Source organism: Gorilla gorilla, chromosome 2 (assembly GCF_029281585.2).
Source record: "Gorilla gorilla gorilla isolate KB3781 chromosome 2, NHGRI_mGorGor1-v2.1_pri, whole genome shotgun sequence".
Classification (NCBI taxonomy): domain Eukaryota; kingdom Metazoa; phylum Chordata; class Mammalia; order Primates; family Hominidae; genus Gorilla; species Gorilla gorilla.
This window is the reverse complement of record NC_086017.1, coordinates 55,736,700-55,758,514: the sequence shown is the minus strand read 5'-3', so window position 1 is coordinate 55,758,514 and position 21,815 is coordinate 55,736,700. Positions and strand designations below refer to the sequence as shown.

The window sequence follows — 21,815 nt, the reverse complement described above, 5'->3', positions numbered from 1 at the left end:
AAACTTCAGAAATATAGAGTAAGAAAAGCGAACGTTCCCTTTTATTCCATCCCTTTCCTAGTTCCTCATACATATTTATCATTAAAAGTTTGGTGTGTGTTCATCTTTTCTTTGCAAGAGTCTGTGCATGTGTGTGCATGTGCACGTGTTTGCATGTGGAAGCATGTATGTGCGTGTAAGTGAGATTTTGTGAGCTCTGTTGCTCTAACTCTGGCTTCACTCACTGAACAGTGAAGCTTGGAGGTCGTTCCTCATCAGTGCATGTAAACCTCAATCTTTTGAATTGTTGCTGAGTATCCTACTTCAATAAGCAGAGGGAAGAGGTGTTTTAAAATGTGGTTAGAATTCTGTTTACCCTTCCTCTGAAAGAGGCAGGTCTCTTCAACATTTTCTACTCATGTGACAATTAGAGAAGCTCCTTCTTCTCAGGAAAGGCTGCCTGTGGGGAAGGATTGCATTTCTTTCGGTGGATCTGGGTCTTCTGGGAGCAGCACAGGCATGATCACCCTTCTGGAGAGTGATAGAACAGTCAGTGGAAATGTAATGGATGGCCACAAGGTGTGACAGCTCTGCCCTCATATTCGGTTTATGCTTGTTTCACGTTCCTCAGAGCAGAATTGCCTTTCCAGGCCCACCATTTGTTCTGGTACTTGGTGGTGAGGAAGCTCACTTTAAGTGTAGTCATTCTGAGAAGGGCAAAAGGGCTTCAACTCTTCAACTTTCAGCTTTGGAAATGAGTAAAATTGGGAGTTTCTTTTTATCATGTTAGAAAATTTACCACATTGGCTGAATGTGGTGAGAAAACCTACTCCCTTGTTTAAAACAGACAATAATGCAACACTCACTTGGTCAGCTAAACAGTTTTTTACTGTCTCCTCATGTGTGTTTTTTTCTCTCTTATATTCTTTTAATAATTAATGATACTAGGACTACATTAAATGGTACCTATTTATCCCTCTCTCAGCAATAACCTGGGGGCTAAATCTTTTACACTTATTAATACATAAAATTAGGACTATATTATAATAAAGTTGCATATTCTGCACTGAACATTGGCATAAATATGTTTTCATGTCATTAAATATTAACCGAATATTAAATCCACATCTTAATTGTTAATGACTTCATAATATTTCAGATATGGACATACCATAATTTATAACAGTTGCCCTGTGGTTGATTTTTACTAGTAGATGAAGATTTTGAGTAGCAATAAGTGAAGAAAAGTTATAAAAATTATTCATTATGACAAGTGGAAATTAGGTTCTAGTAGCAATATTAAAATTAAATCAGGTATCACATCTTAAAATTTTGTTATCTTCCTATGATAATGCCTTCCTCATTATTTTGAACTAATATGCTACTCTTTTTTAGTCTTTACTCTCAAACTTTAGAAAATGTTTCACAAAACTTTTACTCAGTAATTTGATAGCAATTTATAATTACACATTACCTGCTAGTCTCTGACAAGTATGTTGGTTAAATGTCTACTTTTGTTCAACCTTTCCACAGGGGACTTGAACATCACAGTCAGTCTCACACATAGTGTCCAGCTGTGTGTTATGTTAGAGATATCATGCATGACATTGCCCCCAAAATACATTTCTTAAAAAAAGAACACTTTCCTGCTTGACAAACAACAACACTATCACACCTAAAATTAATAATCATTCTTTAATATCATCTAATAGCCATTATATTATTCAAATTCACCAAGTGTTTCCCTGAATGTCCTTCCCAGCTTCTTTGTCCAAACCAGGAACCAATCCTGGACCACACATTGCACCTGGCTTTTATGTCCTCTCTCTATCTTTTAATCCAGCCTCCAGTCTCTTCATGGGCAGCTTCTTATTGCAGCTGCTTGGCCAGTGGCCTATAGAGGTCCCCTACATTGCTTGCCAGTGGTGTCATTTAGCTTGTTCCTCTCTCCCTTGTATTTCCTGGAAGTTACATCTACATATTGATTAGACCCAAGTTAAACATCTTTGGCTAGACTGCGTCACAGGGGATGCTGTGACATCGGAATTCATGACCCCAGGAGACATGGAATAACTGGTTGTCCCACTATTCCTGATGCTAGGATCAACCTTTAGGTGAGGGTGATGGTGGTCTGATCCATCCATTGTACAATTCTGTTTTTCTCCTGAAGACCAGAGCCACATCATCATATTGTTATTTTGGCACCATACAGATGTCCAAGTCCCATCAACCACTCCCCTGAGGTCCTCAAGCACAGGTTGATAGTCCTTGCCTGGATCTACATTCTCATTAGGAATTGCAAGATTATGACTTTCATCCCTCTCATTAGGAATTGCAAGATTATGACTTTCATCCCTCTACATTTAGCTGGCATTCTTCAAGCTTTATGTTGTCAACTGGAGCTATTTGCTTACCTTGAAATATAGTTCCTACCTGAAGGACATTAGACGCACTTTTCTTTCAGTTACACAATGTCAAAATAAGACATTGGTATTAGCTGCCTCGAATGAGTTTCTTCTGGCAGTATTCTTTTTGAGTATCATTATGGACTCATGAATATACATTCAATGCATGTGTTTTTATTGAATTATTCTTGGGTCTCATAATACTATTCTCACCAGAAGCCAAAGCAGTCAGAACTGAGTTTGATTTAAAACAAAGTTTCAAAACAAGAGTAGCTCCAAAGATAACATTCTGGAAAGAACTACTTTCCTAGAGAACAAAGGTGAGATCATCTAATAAATTACTGTCATTATTATTTATATCTGTGCTCCCTCCACATCTTCAAGATATGGGAGAATTCCAGAAGAGTGCCTGAGGGAAGGCTGCAAGCCATGAGAGTTCTCCGTACTTGTTGTCAGCAATGTTTCAACTGCGGCTGGCATAAACTCAGATCCAATGTCAAAAGCTAGTAGATCGGCCCATACTTTAAGATGCTTCTAAGCCTCCAAAGCCATTACTTTCTTTTTTCTTACTTACAGCAAGTAAGATTTCTTTCCCACGAAACAGATTGTAGAACCGGGAGGATCAGAGCCCATGTCAGATGGTCCCTCAGTAAGTCACTGTTTCCCCGCGAGGGTTGGTGGAAGAAGTGCTGAAGAGAACAGTGTTGTTGTTGTTGTGAAAATCACTCCTGAGGAGGATAATGTGGGGAATCCCATCTCCTCCATGCCCTGCATGGTCCTGCAGGTTGCACTTTGATTTTGTCCTGTGTCATTATTGGTCACTTCCCTGGGAAGCAGATCTGTTTGAAGGGAAGCCACCACATCCCAGATCCTCACCTCGTGCATGGCCAAGGTTTGTTCCCCTCCAGTGGAGGCTGAAGGGTTTTTCCAGGCTGGTCCACCTGTTCCTGGCTGGTACAGATGGAGGATCCAGAGGCTACAATTAATTTGTAAATTTCTTCAAAGGAAGAGCAAAATACATAGAACCAATTCACACAGCTTTAAGACTCACTTTACCTCCCAAGAACAGAGACCATGTCTGTTTTCATCATTGTGACACCAGAGTCTAAGATGGTGCCTCACATATATATCAGGTGCTCAATACGCATTTGATAAATGAGCTTGATTACCAAAAGTCCATAGCTGGTTGTATATGATTTTTATTTTCTCAGGAAAAATGAGCTCCATAAGAATGACAAAGATAATGACCACCAGGTGGGGAATAAAATACTTTGACAAAAACTCGGTACCTTAGGCAAGCCACATGGCTTTTTTGGATCTTGGTTTTCCAAAGGACAGGTTTGTAATAAATGATATAAACGGCCCTCACAGCTTTTGGCTTCTATAAATAGATTTCATTTTTAGGCAAGGGGTAAGTAAATTCTTCTACTTAGTTACACTAAGAGACGTAAGTTATGAAGCCTAAGAAAGTGGTAGAATTCATATCAGTTATGTGCTTTACTGCTAGTTTATGGTCTCAGCTATGCTCCTACTTATCTGTGACTTTGTCCCTTGTATCTGCAAATAAGCAGGCACAAGAATGCAAACACACAGACACACACACACGCACAGAGAGGCACAAACACACATACACGCACGCACACATATCTTTGCAAATATAATGCTATAATGCATCATCGCAAGGTCTACTTACTCATAGGACTTCTTTTAAACATTCCCCCACCCCTCCTCAGCACACATTAAAGCTGTAGAAAATGGTTTTTATTGTAGGCTAGCAGCCAGTTAGAAAAACCTTTCAGGAATAAGGCAGGTATATTTGGCTGGCTTCTGACTGAGAAAATACAAACACTCAGCAAACCAAACAGCACTTCTGAGCTTCCTGGGCTTTTGCATTTTAATCACTGTTCTCGATTTTACTCACAATCTCTTCTCTTTCAACATTAAAAATAAATCCTTTCTTGAACTTTTGCCCTCAAGTTTTGATCTGGAAGGGAGTTTTTGGGGTTTTTTTTTTTTTTCGTTTTGCTTCTTCACAGTCTTTCAAAATAATTATAATACGCACAGGCAGTCTCTGTACTGATACTAGGCAGGCTTGGAATAAATGCCACTCCTGGGCCCTCTCTAGTGTCCATCCCTGCCTCTCCTAAGCACATCTGCACAAGGCCAGTGTACTTCGACCCTGTGCTGAATAGAGGTATTTCATTTTCCCTTATCTTCTCTCTAAAAATAATCCTAACTAAAAGACCCAGAAGAAATATGCCCAAATGAGAGTCAAGCACAAACATGTTGGCAATCGACTAGATCAGAAGTCAGTGGGAAGATTTCAGCAGAAAATCTCTCCTAGCAGCAGGAAAAATATGTGATTTTTAAAATTAAGATGGGAAAAGATGAAAATGGTCAACGATTTCGTACTTATTACTTAAACTCCTTGGGTTGGGTTTCCTTGCTGAGGCAACTCTTTAAGAGACTAGGTGAGAATGCAACCTCTTCCTACACTCCAAAGCTCCACCCGGAGCCTGTCCTGTCTTCATCATTCGCTTTTCAAGATGACACTGCATGTTCCATGTGCTCTGTCACATGGTGACCTCATACTGAAGCATATGAGCCTGGCCTAATTATTTTGACAAAATCTTAATTAATGAGATTAATTTCAGGCAAAGAAAAAGTTTGCCTTCCAAAGGGAACCTCACAATCTTATTAAGAGAAAAGCAGATTTTTCACATTTGCTGGTGTTACTACTTTCACCACCTACCAAAAAACAAAAAAAAAGCATATATAAGATAAATGTCCATCCACCATCTGAATTACCTTAGGATTCCAAAGTCCTTTCCTTTTCACTGCTGTTCTTCCCAACTAACACACACACATATACACACACACACATATACACACACACATTCTTGCACATGCCTATATGCACATACACCCCTATATAGACTCATGGGCACACACTCTTCTCGTGGCATAATTTCTCGAAAAAAAAAATTCTTGCAAGTATACATTTTATTTTATTTTATTTATTTATTTATTTATTTATTTGAGACAGTGTCTGGCTCTGTCGCCCAGGATGGAGTGCAGTGGTGCAATCTCGGCTCACTGCAACCTCCACCTTCTGGGCTCAAACCATCCTCCCACCTCAGCCTCCCAAGAAGTATACATTTTAAAATCTACATTAAATTTTTCTTTTTCTCTCCCTTAAAATTACAATGGCTGGTCATCATACTGTGATCATTAAACACTATTAGAGTTGCATTCTATGATTAGTATATACTTAATGCCATTCTATTTCAAATTTCCCACATTCTTATTTTTCAAAAATGAAGTGAATTTTATTTCAGTTCTGTACATTATTAAGAATGCTATATACGGGCAGGTCACTTGAGGTCAAGAGTTCAGGACCAGCCTGGCCAACATGGTGAAACCCTGTCTCTACTAAAAATATAAAAATTAGCCGGGTATGGTGGTGGGAGCCTGTAATCCCAGCTACTTGGGAGGCTGAGGCATGAGAATCGCTTTAACCTGGGAGGCAGAGGTTGCAGTGAGCCAAGATCATGCCACTGCATGCCAGCCTGGGCGACAGAGTGAGACTCTGCCAAAAAAAAAAAAAAAAAAGCCATGTAATGTTCTCTGTGAAAGATCCACTTTCATTCATTCGTTAATTTTTGTCATTTAAAAATGAGAAAACTACTTCATTGGTGTTTTTTGTTGGTGAAAGTACCAGCATAGGCCACATTCAGTGGCTCACATCTGTAATCACAGCACTTTGGGAGGCCAAGGTGGGAGGATCAATTGAGCCCAGAAGTTTGAAACCACCGTGGGCAAAAAAGCGAGATGCTGTCTCTACAACAACAACAACAAAATAGTCAGGCACCATGGCTAGTGCCTATAGTCCCAGCTACTTGGGAGGGTGCAGCAGGAGGATCACTTGAGGTCAGGAGTTAGAGGCTGCAGGGAGCTATTATCTCACCACTGCACTCAAGCCTGGGAGAGTCAGATGTCCTTCCAGTAGATATGAATGGAGTAGAATATTTAGACCAGACTTTTAAGTTCATTATTACATGAAAATTATCTCTGCATAGCAAATTTTTAAAAACAGGAAGAGATTAGTTCCCATTTCTGCCTCACATGTTGTGTATCATCAACGAGCACCATCCAGGAGAATAGAAATCCTGCCTTTTGTTTTAGATTCTACTCTCAGTCATTTTTACTTTTACCTGTGAAATAATTTTTACAAGGAGCAACACCTCCAACTACGTCCCTATTTCTTGGACAGCTTCCTAGAGGCCAGAGTTCACAGTTTGTGCATTAATCACAAGGTGAGTAAATAAAATCAACTTCCTCTGAAAACCATAATTTACAACTTTAAGTGAACAAACACCGATTTCTGTGGCAAACATCTCATAACAAATATTTGTATCCTCAAGGTTCAAGTCAACAATTCTTAGAATTATATTTTTAATATGACATTATAGGAAAACTCTTTGCTCTTTTTAATAAAGACAGACTCAACTTTTTGGCAATGAGATACAAGTTCAGATTTAACAAAATTCTCTATCTTTCTCTTTTGGATCTGAACAAAGGCACTTTCAAAACAGTTGTGTCTATAGCTTCTTATTTTCTCAAGATTTCCATTTTTAAAGCATTGAGGTTGCTCATTTTTCATTCTGTAGTTTATAGAGCATATGAGTACAGTTTACAAAATACAGCATGTGATTTTAACTTTAACAAATGATAAAAAATATATTAGGGATATAATAAATTATTTCCATGACACTAGGTAAAAACCTAAGTATGTATTATTCAGCTCAGTACCTGTCACTTTGACTGTTTCTGTGTCACCATACTTACCCCAGCATTCCTGTACACTAGTCCTCCAGATCTTCCCTTGACCTTGGAGGTCATATTGAAGGGTTAATTCCCATTCTGGCTACAGTATTTACAAGTATAAGCCTTGTGGAATTTTTCAGAGTAAGGAAGAGCAACACAAAATAACCTTGTGAAGCATGAGATGCTTTTTCTTGATAATACACCCTGACAGCTGTTAAAAAGAACCAAGTATGGTAACATTTATTTTTAATCTACTATTCATATACTTATTTACTGTTCTTGGAAATGGATATAGACAGGATTTTTCTTCTTGAAAATTGAATGTGTAAAGGAATGAGATCCTGGAAATACTTTTTAAAAATTATGGTAAATTGATTTAATCCATTTCTTAAGAAAAGCACAAAATTAGCAGACATTAAAACCAGCATTTCCTTTATAAAATTATCATTATGATTAACCAATTTGAAAAATCACAAAACCCTTTTTTTCCTTACATAGCAGAAATGAAAACCAAAAACAAATAAACTATGGACTTGGGGTGATAATGACTTGTCAATATAGTTCATCAATTGTAACACATGTACCACTCTGGTGGGGGATGCTGATAATAAGGAGTGGGAGGCATATGTGGAGACAGAAGGTTTATGAGAAATCTCTGTACCTTCCTCTCAATTTTGTTTTGGACCCAAAACTTCTCCAAAGGATAAGATCTACTTTTAAAAATTGTCTTTTGGCCTACTTGTCCAACAACATCTCTAGCGGGTTTTAAAAAATGTTTACTTTAAATATTTAAAATTGAGTTTTAGTCTATTAGGCAATTTTGTCAATGTGATTAACTCCTAGGTTGGTATAACAGTCCGAAAAGTCAGGTGTGAGGAAAACATCCCTTTTGTTTTTATTTTTAAATTTAATTTAATTCAAAGTCCTGGTACGTGCAGGTTTTTTACACAAATAAACGTGTGCCATGGTGGTTTGCTGCACTTATCAACCCATCACCTAGATATTACACCTTACATGAATTAGCTATTTATCCTGATGCTCTCCCTGCCCCCAACCACCACCGACAGGCCCCAGTGTGTGTTGTTCCCCTCTGTGTCCACATGTTCTCATTGTTCAGTTCCCACTTATAAGTGAGAACATGCAATGTTTGGTTTTCTGTTTCTGTGTTACTTTCCTGAGGATAACAGCTTCCAGCTCCATCCATATCCCTGCAAAGGACATTAACTTGTTCCTTTTTATGGCTGTGTAGTATTCCATGGTGTATATGTGCCATACTTTCTTTATCCAGTCTATCATTGATGAGCATTTAGGTTGAGTCTGTGTCTTTGCTATTGTGAATAGTGCTACAATGAACATACACATGCATGTATATCATAGAATGATTTCTATTCCATTGGGTATATACCCAGTAGTGGAATTGCTGGGTCAAATGGTATTTCTCATTCTACATCTTTGACGAATTGCCACACTGTCTTCCACAATGATTGAACTCATTTACACTCCAACCAAAGTGTAAAAGTGTTCCTATTTCTCCACAGCCTTGCCAGCATCTGTTGTTTCTTCACTTTTTAATAATCACCATTCTGACTGGCATGAGACGGTATCTCATTGTGGTTTTGATTTGCATTTCTCTACCAATCAGTGATGTTGAGCTTTTTCATGTTTGTTGGCTGCATAAATGTCTTCTTTTGAGACGTGTCTGTTCATGTCTTTTGCCCACTTTTTAATGTTTTTTTCTTGTAAATGTATTTAAGTTCCTTGTAGATTTTGGATATTAGACCTTTGTTAGATGGATTGATTGAAAACATTTTCTCCCATCTTGTAGGTTGTCTGTTCACTCTGATGATAGTTTCTTTTGTTGTGCAGCTCTTTAATTATGTCCCATTTGTCAATTTTTGCTTTTGTTGTGGTTGCTTTTGATGTTTTTGTCATGAAATCTTTGCCTGTGCTTAGGTCCTGAATGGTATTGCCTAGATTTTCTGCTAGAGTTTTTATAGTTTTGGGTTTTACATTTAAGTCTTTAATCCATCTTGAGTTAATTTTTGTATAAGGTGTAAGGAAGGGATTCAGTTTCAGTTTTCTGCATATGGCTAGCCAGTTTTCTCAGCACATTTATTAAATAGGGAATCCTTTCTCCATTGCTTGTTTTTATCAGGTTTGTTAAAGATCAGATGGTTGTATATGTGCAGTCTTATTTCTGAGATCTCTATTCTGTTCCATTGGTCAATGTGCCTGGTTTTGTATCAGTGCCATGCTGTTTTGGTTACTGTAGCCTTGTAGTATAGTTTGAAAGCCTCCAGCTTTGTTCTTTTTGCCTAAGATTGTCTTGGCTATATGGGCTCTTTTTTGGTTCTATATGAATTAAAAAAATTTTTTTCTAATTCTGTGAAGCATGTCAATTGTAGTTTAATGGGAATAGCATTGAATCTATAAATTACTTTGGACAGTATGGCCATTTTCACAGTATTGATTCTTCCTATCCATAAGTATGGAATATTTTTTCATTTGTTTGTGTCCTCTCTGATTTCCTTGAGCAGTGGTTTGTAGCTCTCCTTGAAAAGGTCCTTCACTTCCCTTGTTTTCTGTATTCCTAGGTATTTTATTTTCTTTGTAGCAATTGCGAATGGGAATTCATTCATGATTTGGCTGTCTGTCTATTTTTGGTGTATAGGAATGTTTGTGATTTTTGCACATTGATTTTGTATCCTGAGACTTTGCTGAAGTTGCTTATCAGCTTAAGAAGCCTTTGGGATGAGACTGTGGGGTTTTCTAGATATAGGATCATGTCATGTGCAAACAGAGACAGTTTGACTTCCTCTGTTCCTATTTGAATACCCTTCTCTTGCCTGATTATCCTGTCCAGGACTTCCAATACTATGTTGAATAAGGATGGTGAGAGAGGGCATACTTGTTTTGTGCCAGTTTTCAAGGGGAACAGTTTCAGCTTTTGCCCATTCAGTATGATACTGGCTGTGGATTTGTCATAAATGGCTGTTATTATTTTGAGCTACGTTCCATCAATACCTAGTTTATTGAGAGTTTTTAACATGAAGAGATGTTGAATTTTATTGAAGGCCTTTTCTGCCTCTATTGAGATAATCATGTGGGTTTTGTCTTTAGTTCTGTTTATGTGATGGATTACACTTATTGATTTGCATATGTTGAACCAGCCTTGCATCATGGGGATGAAGCCGACTTGATTGTGGTGGATAAGCTTTTTGATGTGTTGCTGGATTTGGTTTGCCAGTATTTTATTGAGGATTTTTGCATTGATGTTCATCATATCCCTTTGATGTTTTTAAGATACAACTTAATTTTTAACTCGAACTCTCATTTTCTAGGGAAGGCAGAGAAAATCCATCAAGTTGTACCCTACCCACCCTTTGGTGACTTTTCCAAGAAGCTGGGCTAAGTTCCAGGAGAAAGCTCTGTAAGTTGACAAGCGCATCTGACATATTATAATTATGTTTTGGTGGTGGTTGTTCCTGTTTTTTTATTATTATTCCAGATTAGATGAATGGGACAAGGAGAGTAGCTCTTAGCATAAAGAAGGGAATGGTGATGATTTTGAGTTATTTCAGATGTAATCCTAGGATGTGCTGGAAGCAGCAGGAGAGAGAGGAGAACTCATAAGCAACTCTGAATCATCTCATTGGCAGATAGTGATAAAATGGTTGGTGGTAGAATGAGACCAAGACACACTGATGGATTATGAGTTCTTTTTAGATGTGTTGAATGTAAATAGTTTTTGAGAATCCCACTTGGAGAATACCTGTAAGCGCCTGCAAATATAAATTGGGAATGCAAATGAGAAGTGTGGTTGGAGATGCAGATTTTTTTTTTTTTTTTTTTGAGACGGAGTTTCGCTCTTGTTGCCCAGGCTAGAGTGCAATGGCACCATCTCGGCTCATCGCAACCTCCGCCTTCCAGGTTCAAGCGATTCTCCTGCCTCAGCCTCCTGAATAGCTGTGATTACAGGCATGTGCCACCACACCTGGCAAATTTTGTATTTTTGGTAGAGACGGGATTCCTCCTTGTTGGTCAGGCTGGTCTCGAACTCCTGACCTCAGGTGATCCGCCTGCCTCAGCCTCCCAATGTGCTGGGATTACAGGTGTGAACCACCGCACCTGGCCGGAGATGCAGATTTGATGGTCATCCTCAGATGCAACAGATGAAACCCTGGGAATGAATGGAATTACACAGCCAAGGGGGATACATGGTAAAACAAAGCAGCTGAGGAGAATTTTCAAGGGATACCAATGTTCAGGGGTGTGTAGCAGAGGAGCCAAACATGGACAGCAAGAAACCACAGAAAGGAGAGGGCAGAGTAGCAAAAGCCCAGGAAACCGTAAAGGAGGAGGTGTCCATAGTGTAAAATGGTGCAGACCTGAGACAAGGCATTCAATCTGGCAGCCATCAGCTCATTTGATGGCTTTTGAGAAGTCTGTTTCAGTAGGGAGGAGGAGAAGAAAGCCAAAATGCAGAGTGAATGACAGGTGAAGTGCAAGAAGTCAATAGAAGCCACTCTCTGGAGGAGTTTAGCAATAAAGAGGAGAAGAAGTTAGGGCAGCTGACTATAGAAAAGGTGTGGACAAAGAAAGGGTTGGTTTAGCATTGTTTATGGATTATCATTGTTTATGGTTTGTCATTGTTTTCTTTTTCAATGTGGAGGAGACTTGAGAATGACTTTAAACTGAGGAAGGATCAAAGAAAAGGGAAGAAAATGAAGATATAGAGCCAAAAAGAAAAATCTTAAGGGATAATTGATGGAGCTTGGTCCTAGCAGAGGTAGAAGGGCTTAGATGAGAATGGGATCTAGTTAACCCTGGACAAGAGTTCTTGCGAATCAGTAGAGCAAGAAGAGAAGAAAATACATGGGTGTCCTAGAGGAAAAGATGAGAGCTTAGAATCTTTTTGTAGCCCCATGACACTTATTACACATTTAATAATTTTGTTCTCTATATCTGTGAAAAGAGTAAATAGTAAACCATGAATGATAATCATTGCTCTCAAAGTAAGTCACACCAAAATTTCTATGCACCTTGCCTCAAAAAAAGATGTTTCCCCTAGTGTAGCAAGAAAGTGAACCTAATGTTCATAATATTCCTACATGATATAACTTTGTGTCCCTCAAAAAATATATGGTGATTTTCTGTTTAATTTTGCTATTAAATATCTGAATGGGACCTGCCCAGTGCATCTAATTCAAATCAAAGAAATTTTGACAGGACTTTACCAAAGCCAAGCATGCCTGCTCAAAGAAAGCTCATGAAAAGGGTTATGAAACAATGAATCGACCACAAGTAAAGCCCTTCCATCTGTTCCACCTACCCCACCTTCAGTGTGAAAGGCCTGGGTCTCTTCAGCCATCTGGAGAAAAAAAGAAGAAAAAGCTAAAAATAGTGGGCTGCAACCAAAATGAAAGTATCTAAATGTTGGTAACAGTGTTTGAAGAGGAAAGGGCATGTTCCTTTGAGTGGTTTCCAATCTAGGTCTCATGGCCTGAAATGTCTGCCTAACTTCTGATTTAAAGAGAACAGAAATAAATACTGGCTCTTAGAAAGAAGGTGCCTTGATTGGGGTGAGCACATAAAACAATGGAAAAAGTGACAAAAGCTGCTTTTGTCTTACCTTTTGTTTTCTCTTTTCATTATTAAACTGTAAAAGTAATGCCTGTCTGCTTAAGAAATAAATTCAAGTTACAGACACATATAAAGTAGGGATCAACCACCTCCCATCCCTACTGCCACTCTAGCACCTCTTCCCACATTTTGATGTGAGGAATTTATTGCTTTACCTTTCCAAATTTGCATGTATGTGTGTTTATAAAAATGGGATCTTACTATTCTCCAACTTGACTTTTTTTCTTTTCACTATGTACTATGGAAATTTTTCCATGTCCGTGCACATGGATTCTTCCTTGTTCTTTTGACGGCTACAGAAAACTACTCTTTTGTTGCTCCATAATTCATTTAGTCAGTCCCCCATAAGAGGATCATTTAAACTATCTCAAGACTTTTTACCACAGAAAAAGCTGCTGTAAACATCTCTGTACATACATCTTTGTGGTCTTGTTGTTTCTTAAATAAATTCTTAGAAGTGAAGGCAAATTGCTGGCTTAAAGGGTGTGTACCTTTTCAGTTTTGATGACAATTTCCAGACTGTCCTCCAAAAAATGTCATACTAGCTTATCCTCCTATCAACAGTTTTTAAGAGTGCCTTTTTCCTCATGCCCCAGACACTACTGAGTGTTAATACTCTTTAAATATTTCCTTGCTTATAGATAAAGGTACTTTCTTTGAGCAGAAGGTTAGGGATATTGAGGGAACTTCCCTTCTAGAAAAGTAGCAGGAGAATCATATGTTAAGATTTAAGAGAAGGGAGGGAGATGAACATGTCAGGACTAGGAATGCTTTAGGAGACAGCCACTTGGGTAGAGTGGAGCAGGAGCTGACCCACAATGTCCAGGCATCTAAAAAGCCCAGAGAAAATTGGGAAAAAAATGTCAAAAAGTTTTTATGAAGTCAATATAGTTAGTTATGTGACTTTTCTAGTTTGGGAACAAGAACAAAAAAAAAAAAAATGAGAGACATGGTCACCCAGGCTGGAGTGCAATGGTGTGATCATGGCTCACTGCAGCCTTCACTTCCTAGGCCCAAGCCATCCTCCGGCCTCAGCCTCCCAAAGTGTTGGGATTACAAGTGTGAGCCACCGCACCTGGCTGGCAAAAATTTAAGGTTGGAATCCATCAGTATATTAAAATTGAGTGGTCTGGTGAGAAATAGAAACTTCTCATGGTTAAATGATTGCACAAAGGTTTGACTTGAGACCAAAGAAAAATGAGTCAAAGAGAAGGACTGATGGGCTAGAAGAAAATAGAAGTTTCGAAGATCACAGCTGGCCAGGCACGGTGGCTCACTCTTCTAATCCCAGCACTTTGGGAGGCCGAGGCGGGCGGATCACGAGGTCAGGAGTTTGAGACCAGCCTGGCCAACACAGTGAAACCCTGTCTCTACTAAAAGTACAAAACTGAGCTGGGCGTGGTGGCAGGTGCCTGTAATCCCAGCTACTCAGGAGGCTGATGCAGGAGAATCGCTTGAACCCAGGAGGCGGAGGTTGCAGTGAGCCGAGATCATGCCACTGCACTCCAGCCTGGGTGACAAAACTAGACTCCATCTCAAAAAAAAAAAAATCACAGCTAAATCACAATCAAGTTAGAGGCAAGGTTTAAGGGGAGTGAGAGAGTTAGAGCAGTGGTCAGAGAGTTGGTGATGACTAGCGAGAAGCATTTCCGAGTTCAAAATTTCAACAAGGCGTGGAGCAGCTGCTGGCTATGATGGGGTGTGGGGAGCAGACAGGTCCTGAAGTGAATTGGAGCTGAAGGTTTCTGAAGAACAGCAGGTAGAGCCACGACAAAGGGGTGCTATGTGGGTCATCCATCAGGGATGGCAAGATAGGGTGGAGCCATTCTGCAGGTCACCTGCAGAAATCCCAAGGCCTGATTGAGTATGCTTGAATGAGTGAATGTTCTGGATGCTGAAGGGTTGATGGAGAAGAGGGAGCAGCAGAGCAAGAAACAAGAGCTTCATTGAGGGAGGGCTGGTTGAGAGGCTGGCTTCACTCAAGGGTCAGGAGGTGACTGTGAAGGACGCACAGACTACCAGCCACCCATAGGTACAGGTGTTGGGAGGGAGAGGGTGGAGAGAAGGAAGCTTCCTCTTTGGTAAGGAGTGTTCGAGGAAAAAGCTGATGATCTCAGGACATCAAGAAATATATTGTGAATCCCACAAGGCATTCACTGGAAGCTGGAGAGGAAAAGTGTTGATTAGGATTTCTATCAGGCAATTTGGGGACACTGAAATGATTGAATGTGAATCAAGGGAATTAGGAATCAGGGCATCCGAGAATGGATAAAAGGAAGGAATGGTCCACATGGAGCTTCCCAGTGAAGGTGTACTGGTGCCTCTCCATGGTGGTGCTGCGGGGAGGAGGTGTGAGAGTGAGACCATCAAGTCCCTCCGTTCTGCAGGGACTGGGGAGACTGTGTATCTGGCTGGTAGCCTCTGCATACTCTTGCATGTCCTTCCATCGACTCACTACATGACCTTGTAAAAGTTACCTACATTCACTTAGCCTCCATTCTCTCTTCACAAATAAGAGTAATCATAGTATGCAACTCATGAGGCTGTTTGAGGAATAAACATAGCATGTTAGACATGAAACATGTATTACTGGAACACAGTAAATATGCAATCAATTAAACTATAATTACTCACATTATGGAAGGTTTTAAAATATATATCCATTTTGAAGTGGAAAGTTTTCAAAACGTTGTAAATTCTAAGTAACAAATACAATGGGCACATGGAAAAATCTCTCAACACACAAATAGAACCTTCTTATGTGGACACGACAGCGATCCTAGTAAAAACAACTATCTCCATGGTTTTCATGGCTTCTCTTACACAAAATCAAGTATAGAAATTCATACATTAAATCTCTTAAAATGCAATTTTTTTCTGCCTTATATATGCAGATATTTAAGTTCATGTTGTCTTCTGGTTTATATTCAGTCTCACTATTTTAAAATAAAACCAACTTATATCACATAAGAACAACTGGGAACCATTTATCTTCAATTCTATACACGAAAAGTATCAGTTCTGTGTATGTTAGCTGTTCAAAGTTATTCTCCACAGTCTTTTTTGTGGATGATTTAATGAAGACATTCTTACCACATTTCTGCTATCCCTGTACTTGGGTTAGTTTTGCAGGCTGACTGGGTGGAAGTCAGATAAATTCCCTCCATTCCTAGAAAGACATTCTCCAATTAGCTTAACACTAGTCCCTTAGATTGGTGTCTTAGCTTCAATGGTAGCAGTAGACCAGATATGTAACTTTTCTTTATATCACCCTGGGTTTTAGTGTGTTCAGTTATTTTTTTCCCTGCCCAGGTCATTCGTTTCCTGCTTAATATTTTTAGCAAAGCAGTGACATTTTGGCAATATTGACTTCCAAAAGTAGAAGCTCATCTAACATTTAATCTCTTAGGGTTTGTAAGGAGTCCACATGCTGGGCTGTTTCAGGTATTGGTGCCCGTGTTTGCTATGTTCCCTCTGTCCTTTCTGCCTTGCTTCTCCCAGGCTAACATCTGCTAATCCCTGAAGATTCAATTCAGGGATTTTCCTCAAAGCTTTCCCTGAAACCCTAAATTGAGCTAAGTGCCCCTTGCCTGGTTTCCTAAAAGGTGATCACATTATGTTGACGTGACATGATCCTCTAATGGGTCCGTCTGTCCTGCTGGATGGTTAGCATCCTTGAGAGCAGGGACCTTACTTCATCTTTGTTCTCCCAACAACCGATAGGCACTTTAGACACAGAGCCGATGGCCTATAAAAATGTTTGAAATCAGAAATACACAGTTGCACCTGAACAACATTGGTTTGAACTGTGTAGGTCTACTTATACATGGATATTTTTCAATTAATATATTGGAAAAATTTTTGGAGATTTTTGACTATTTGAAAAAACTCACAGAAATATCAAAAAATTCGGATTTTAATTAATGCATAAAATATATGTAAAGGTTGGTCTATTTTATAATTCACTACCCTAAAATATACACAAATCTATTACAAAAATATAAAATTTATCAAAACTTATGCACAGAAACACTTAGAGACCACATGGCACCATTCACAGCAGAAAGAAATGTAAACAAACATAAAGATGCAGTATTAAATCATAACTGCATACAATTAACTGTAGTACACTTTGTACTACTGTAATAATTTTGTAGCCACCTCTTGTTGCTAGTGCAATGAGCTCAAGTGTTTCAAGTATCAGCTTAAAATAGCTATGAGGCTAATTATCTCCACCTGAGCAGTTCATCTCTCCAGTAAATTATGTATCATAGTAAAAAAGTGATTTCCAGCAGTTCTTGCATATTTTGTGTGTAGTGCAATACTGTAAGCCTTAAATAACATCATGGGATCCATACAAAGTGTCACTAATGATGCTGGAAGTACTCCCAGTAAGAAAAGTCATGATATTACAAGAAAAAGTTGAATTACTTGATATGTACCATAGATTTAGGTCTGCAGCTGCAGCTGCCCTCCAGCATAAGGACCATTGTAAAAAAGAAGAAAAGAAAATTCATGAAGGCGTCACTGCATCTACTCAAGCTGCTGCAAAAACCTTGTACTTTTGGTGAACTACCTTTTTATCTTGTATTAAAAATGCAGCTTTTATGTGGGTGTAAGATTGCTCTAAGAAAGGCATCTCTAATATAGTTTGAGAAAAAGTGAAGTCATATATGAAAACTTAAAGAAAAAGGAAGATGAAGGATCTAAAGCCAGAGAATTTAGTGCCAGCAAATGATGGGTCGATAATTTTAGAAAGAGGTTTGGCTTTAAAAATATCTTGTGCCAACTAAGAGGCAGTAGGTGAGTTTCAAGACACCACTAAGAAAATTATTGAGGAGAAAGGATAGCTGCCTAAACAGGTTTTTAATGCAGATGAAAATGCCCCATTCTGGGAAAAAAGATACCACAAAGGACATTTATTCATAAAGAAGAGAAATGAGCACCAAAATGTAATAGGAAAGGATTATCTAACTCCAGTGTTTTGTGCAAATGCAGTGAGGTTTATGATCAGGTCTGCTCTTGTCTATAAAGCTGCAGTCTCTGAGCCTTGAAGGAAAAAGGTGAACACCAGCTGCCAATCTTTTGGTTGTACAAGAAGACCTGGACAACAAGCACCCTTATTCTCGATTAGTTCCATCAATGGTTTGGCCATGAAGTCAGGAGGTACTTTTCCAGTAAGGGACTGACTTTTAAAGTTTTCTTTTTATATTGGACAATGCCCCTGCCTACCCAAAACCCCATGAGTTCCATGTCAAAGGTGTTGAAGTGGTCTACTTGCCCCCAAACACAATGTCTCTAATTCAGCCTCTAGATCGGGGGTCATAAGGACCTTTAAGGCTCATTGCACATGGTTCTTTATGGAAAGGATTGTCAATGCTGTGGAGGAGAACCCCAGCGGAGAGAACATCATGGAGGTCTGGAAAGATTACACACCACTGCAGATGTCATCATTGCTACAGGAAAAGCCATGAAAGCCATCAACCCCGAAACAATAGCTGGAGAAAACTGTGTCTGGATGTTGTGCATGAGCCAAACAAGGAAACCATGAAAGAGATTGTAGATATGCAGAATAAGAACAGGGGCAAAGGGTTTCAAGGTGTGAATCTTGGAGAAAGATTCAAGAGCTAATAGACACCACACCAGAGGAATTAGCTGAACACAAGTTGATGGAGATAAGTGCTTCCGAACCAGTGCCAAATAATGAGAAAGATGTAGAAGTAGTGCCAGAAAACACATTGACATTAGACAATCTGGAAGAAGGGTTTCAATTATTCGAGACTGATTTTGACTTCTTTTATGACATGGACCCTTCTATTATGCAGGCACTGAAACACGCAAATGGCGGAAGAAGGACTGGTACCACATAGAAACATTTTTAGATAAACAAAAAAGAAAAAGTCAGACAGAAATTATGTATTTCCATTAAGTTACACCGAGTGTGCCTTTCTCTCCTGACTCCCCTTCCACCTCCTCCAACTCTTTCTCCTCTGCCACCCGAGACAGCAAGACCAACCTCTCCTCTTCCTCCTCCTCCTCAACCTATTCAAAATGAAGACTTTTATATTATCCACTTCCACTTAATGAATAGTAAATATATTTTCTCTTCCTTATGATTTTCTAGTATTTTCTTTTCTCTAGCTTACTTTATGGAAATAATATAGTATATAATACATATAATGCGTAATGTATGCTCATGAACTATTTATGTTATTGGTAAGGCTTCCAGTCAACAGCAGTCTATTAGTAGTTCAGTTTTGGGGGAGTCAAAAGTTATATGTGGATTTTTGACTGTGCATGGGGTCAGCACCATTATCCCTTGTGTTGTTCAAGGAGCAACTGTAAATGCTTGGGCTCAAAATATTAAAAGAAACCACAAAATATAAATTAGTAATTGTTTTATGGAATGTCTTCAAAGTGTAGCATTAAGTCAAACTAGAACTCAAACAGTAGTTATATAAAAACATAAGGGTTAAGTCATGAGAACTAAATAATTCATTCTCAAAAACTCCTAAAAGTTATATAAATCACCTCAAAGTTACATTTAACATGGGAAATAGGGATAGCTGAATATGTCTGCTGCCTTATGATATGCTTTCCAAGAGAGGGCATGTCCAGGGCCAAAAGCAACCCACAAACACAGTATCTGGAACCCAGTAGGAACTCACAAATGTTTGTTGAGATGTTCCTGTTTATCTCCAATTTAATTCTGCAAGCATAGCTCAGAGCTTCTTATAGCCCAGCCATACTATGTTATTATATAATAAATATTTCTTCCTTCAAGGAGCTTGCAACATAGTAGTTGGGAAGACAAACTCATATAAGCTGGCTAAAAATGACATTTCCGTTTGAGTTCACTTTATTTTTCATATATTTTTTATCCATCCCATTGAGAAAACTTCCAGTCATGAACACAGCTATTCATGACACAGCTATTCAGCTCTTCCAATAGGGCTACACAGCCCCAGCTTTGTAGGCAAAACTTTCTGAGCAAATTTAATTTTTTGTTTACATTTTCTATGATGAAATGCAATTGGTGAACACCCTTACATTGCCAGAAGTCCATGGAAACATTTAGTGAAGACCACAGATCTAGGAAGACCCACATTTCTGAATAAGACACTCTTAAAGGTGCTCCATCCTTCTATAAGCTGTCAGTATATCTCTTTTTGTAGTTTGCCACTTGTAATAATAATAAATCTAAATGTACATCTCTGGACACTTCTACTTCAGCACCTGATAAAAATTCTGGTTCCCTGTCCAAGACAACTCTCAATTTCACAATCATCACACTCATCCCCAACTTTTCCACACTCCTGTTAAAACCTAGCCCAAATTCCACTGCCTTCTGGAAGACTTTTCTGAATCTCTCCTCTCCAGCCTCAACAGAAGTGAACTATCTCGCACCCTCTCTGAACTACCCTACTACTTACTGTCTACTTTGAAATTATTCTGCAAGCTTGAATTCTCCCTTCACTTGATTATAAGGCCATTTTTGAAAGAGACCAATCCCATCTTGTTTATTATTCCCTTCCCCATTGTGTCTTGCGAGTATCCAGATTTCCATTAACAGCTGCTGAATATACAGACTGAGCTTGTGGGTTTAACTGAAATGTATATGCATAAGGGAGTATGGAAAGAGGAGTTGGTGCATATCATCATCTTTACAATCAATTTTTCTTGTACTCTACAAGAAGGTATTCCCCACAACCAATTCTTAAAATTTTTTGAGGTAGACTTCTCATTTTGATGGTTTCGGTGTTTGTTCCCTTTGGGGTGTTGTTAATGCATTGAGATTATCAGTGAAACTAATCTATCATTTGGGCTAAGTAATTGCCAACATCCACACATTCTTAGAGGGAGTTGTATTTTATGGTGAACCACTTCCTTGCTTGACCTGCTTTAATGCATGTGATAGTGATTTCACTAATCTAGTTTGTCAGCACTCTCCAATACTCTGCTGGTCACTAGGGTGTTTTGAAAGCAACTGAAAATAGCCTCTTGCCTACTTCAGGCCTACTCAAATGCATATCTCCTGTAAAGAGCCCTGTAATCTGGGCCCTTCTCTTCTATAAGGTCTTGGCTACTTTCTCAGCAGCCAAGGTGGGGCAAGATGGGGAAGTTGAAGAGAACTTGTATGGTAGAACTTCATGCAAGAAGCCATGCTGCAAAGATCCTGTCTTCTTAAGAATAATGTCCTAAAATAATTTCCCCTATTTTCCACCTACTACCAGTTCAGTATTTATCAAACTTTTCTCTTTCCCATATAACCTTTCAGATTTTTACATTTTCTGTGTATCACCTATTTTTTTTTTACTTAATCATTTTCTTCATTTCCTCTTTCTACTTAAGTAAAGCCTCACCTTAGTCCCCCTGCATCCCCCCAAAATTTATAGTGCAGGGGCAGCTGGGGCTTTCTGAGTCCCTCCACTTCTTCCCTCAGATTTCCCCCTCAGATTTTTTTCTCAGACTCACTATCATGGCCACAGAACCTTGCACACAACAGGGGTTCTGTAAATAGTGGCAGAATGAGTGAATCTGTTGGCATCCCTGAGGAGGCCATGATCAGCTTTCCATTCCTCCTTTTGCCAAGTCTAGGTTGCAAACACCCTGAAACTGGTGGTCTTAGTATGATGACTGGGAACTTATAAAGTCATAAGTCTCATTTCATAATAATATAAAAAGAATTTATCTTCATTTTATTTATGTTGAACTCTGCTAAAAGGTACAAAATGGACTTGCGTGCCTCCCTCCAAATTTACACACACACATACACTCACACATACACACATTTTAAAAAACTGTCACAGCAACTAAAATAAATAAAAACAGAGCCTAAGAAGATCACTAGTAAAGTAGGATGGAGCTGTTCTCCCTCACGGCTCGAATTGTTTGCTTTGGTGACCAACCCGCACTAGTAAACAACCTGAAGTACAAGTTCAGCCTTTTCATGAGCCAAAT

The 21,815-nt window shown here is 38.9% G+C and overlaps 1 long non-coding RNA gene across 1 annotated transcript in view; it reads left to right on the top strand.

Moving 5' to 3' along the window:
- Nucleotides 1-13,322, top strand: part of LOC129532555 (uncharacterized) — a 63,898-nt gene extending 50,576 nt beyond the window's left edge. The window contains exons 3-5 of the long non-coding RNA XR_008678315.2: nt 6,658-6,700; nt 10,553-10,641; nt 11,092-13,322. This is a non-coding gene — a long non-coding RNA (uncharacterized lncRNA). The remainder of the gene's footprint in view (nt 1-6,657; nt 6,701-10,552; nt 10,642-11,091) is intronic.
- Nucleotides 13,323-21,815: the final 8,493 nt, after the last annotated feature.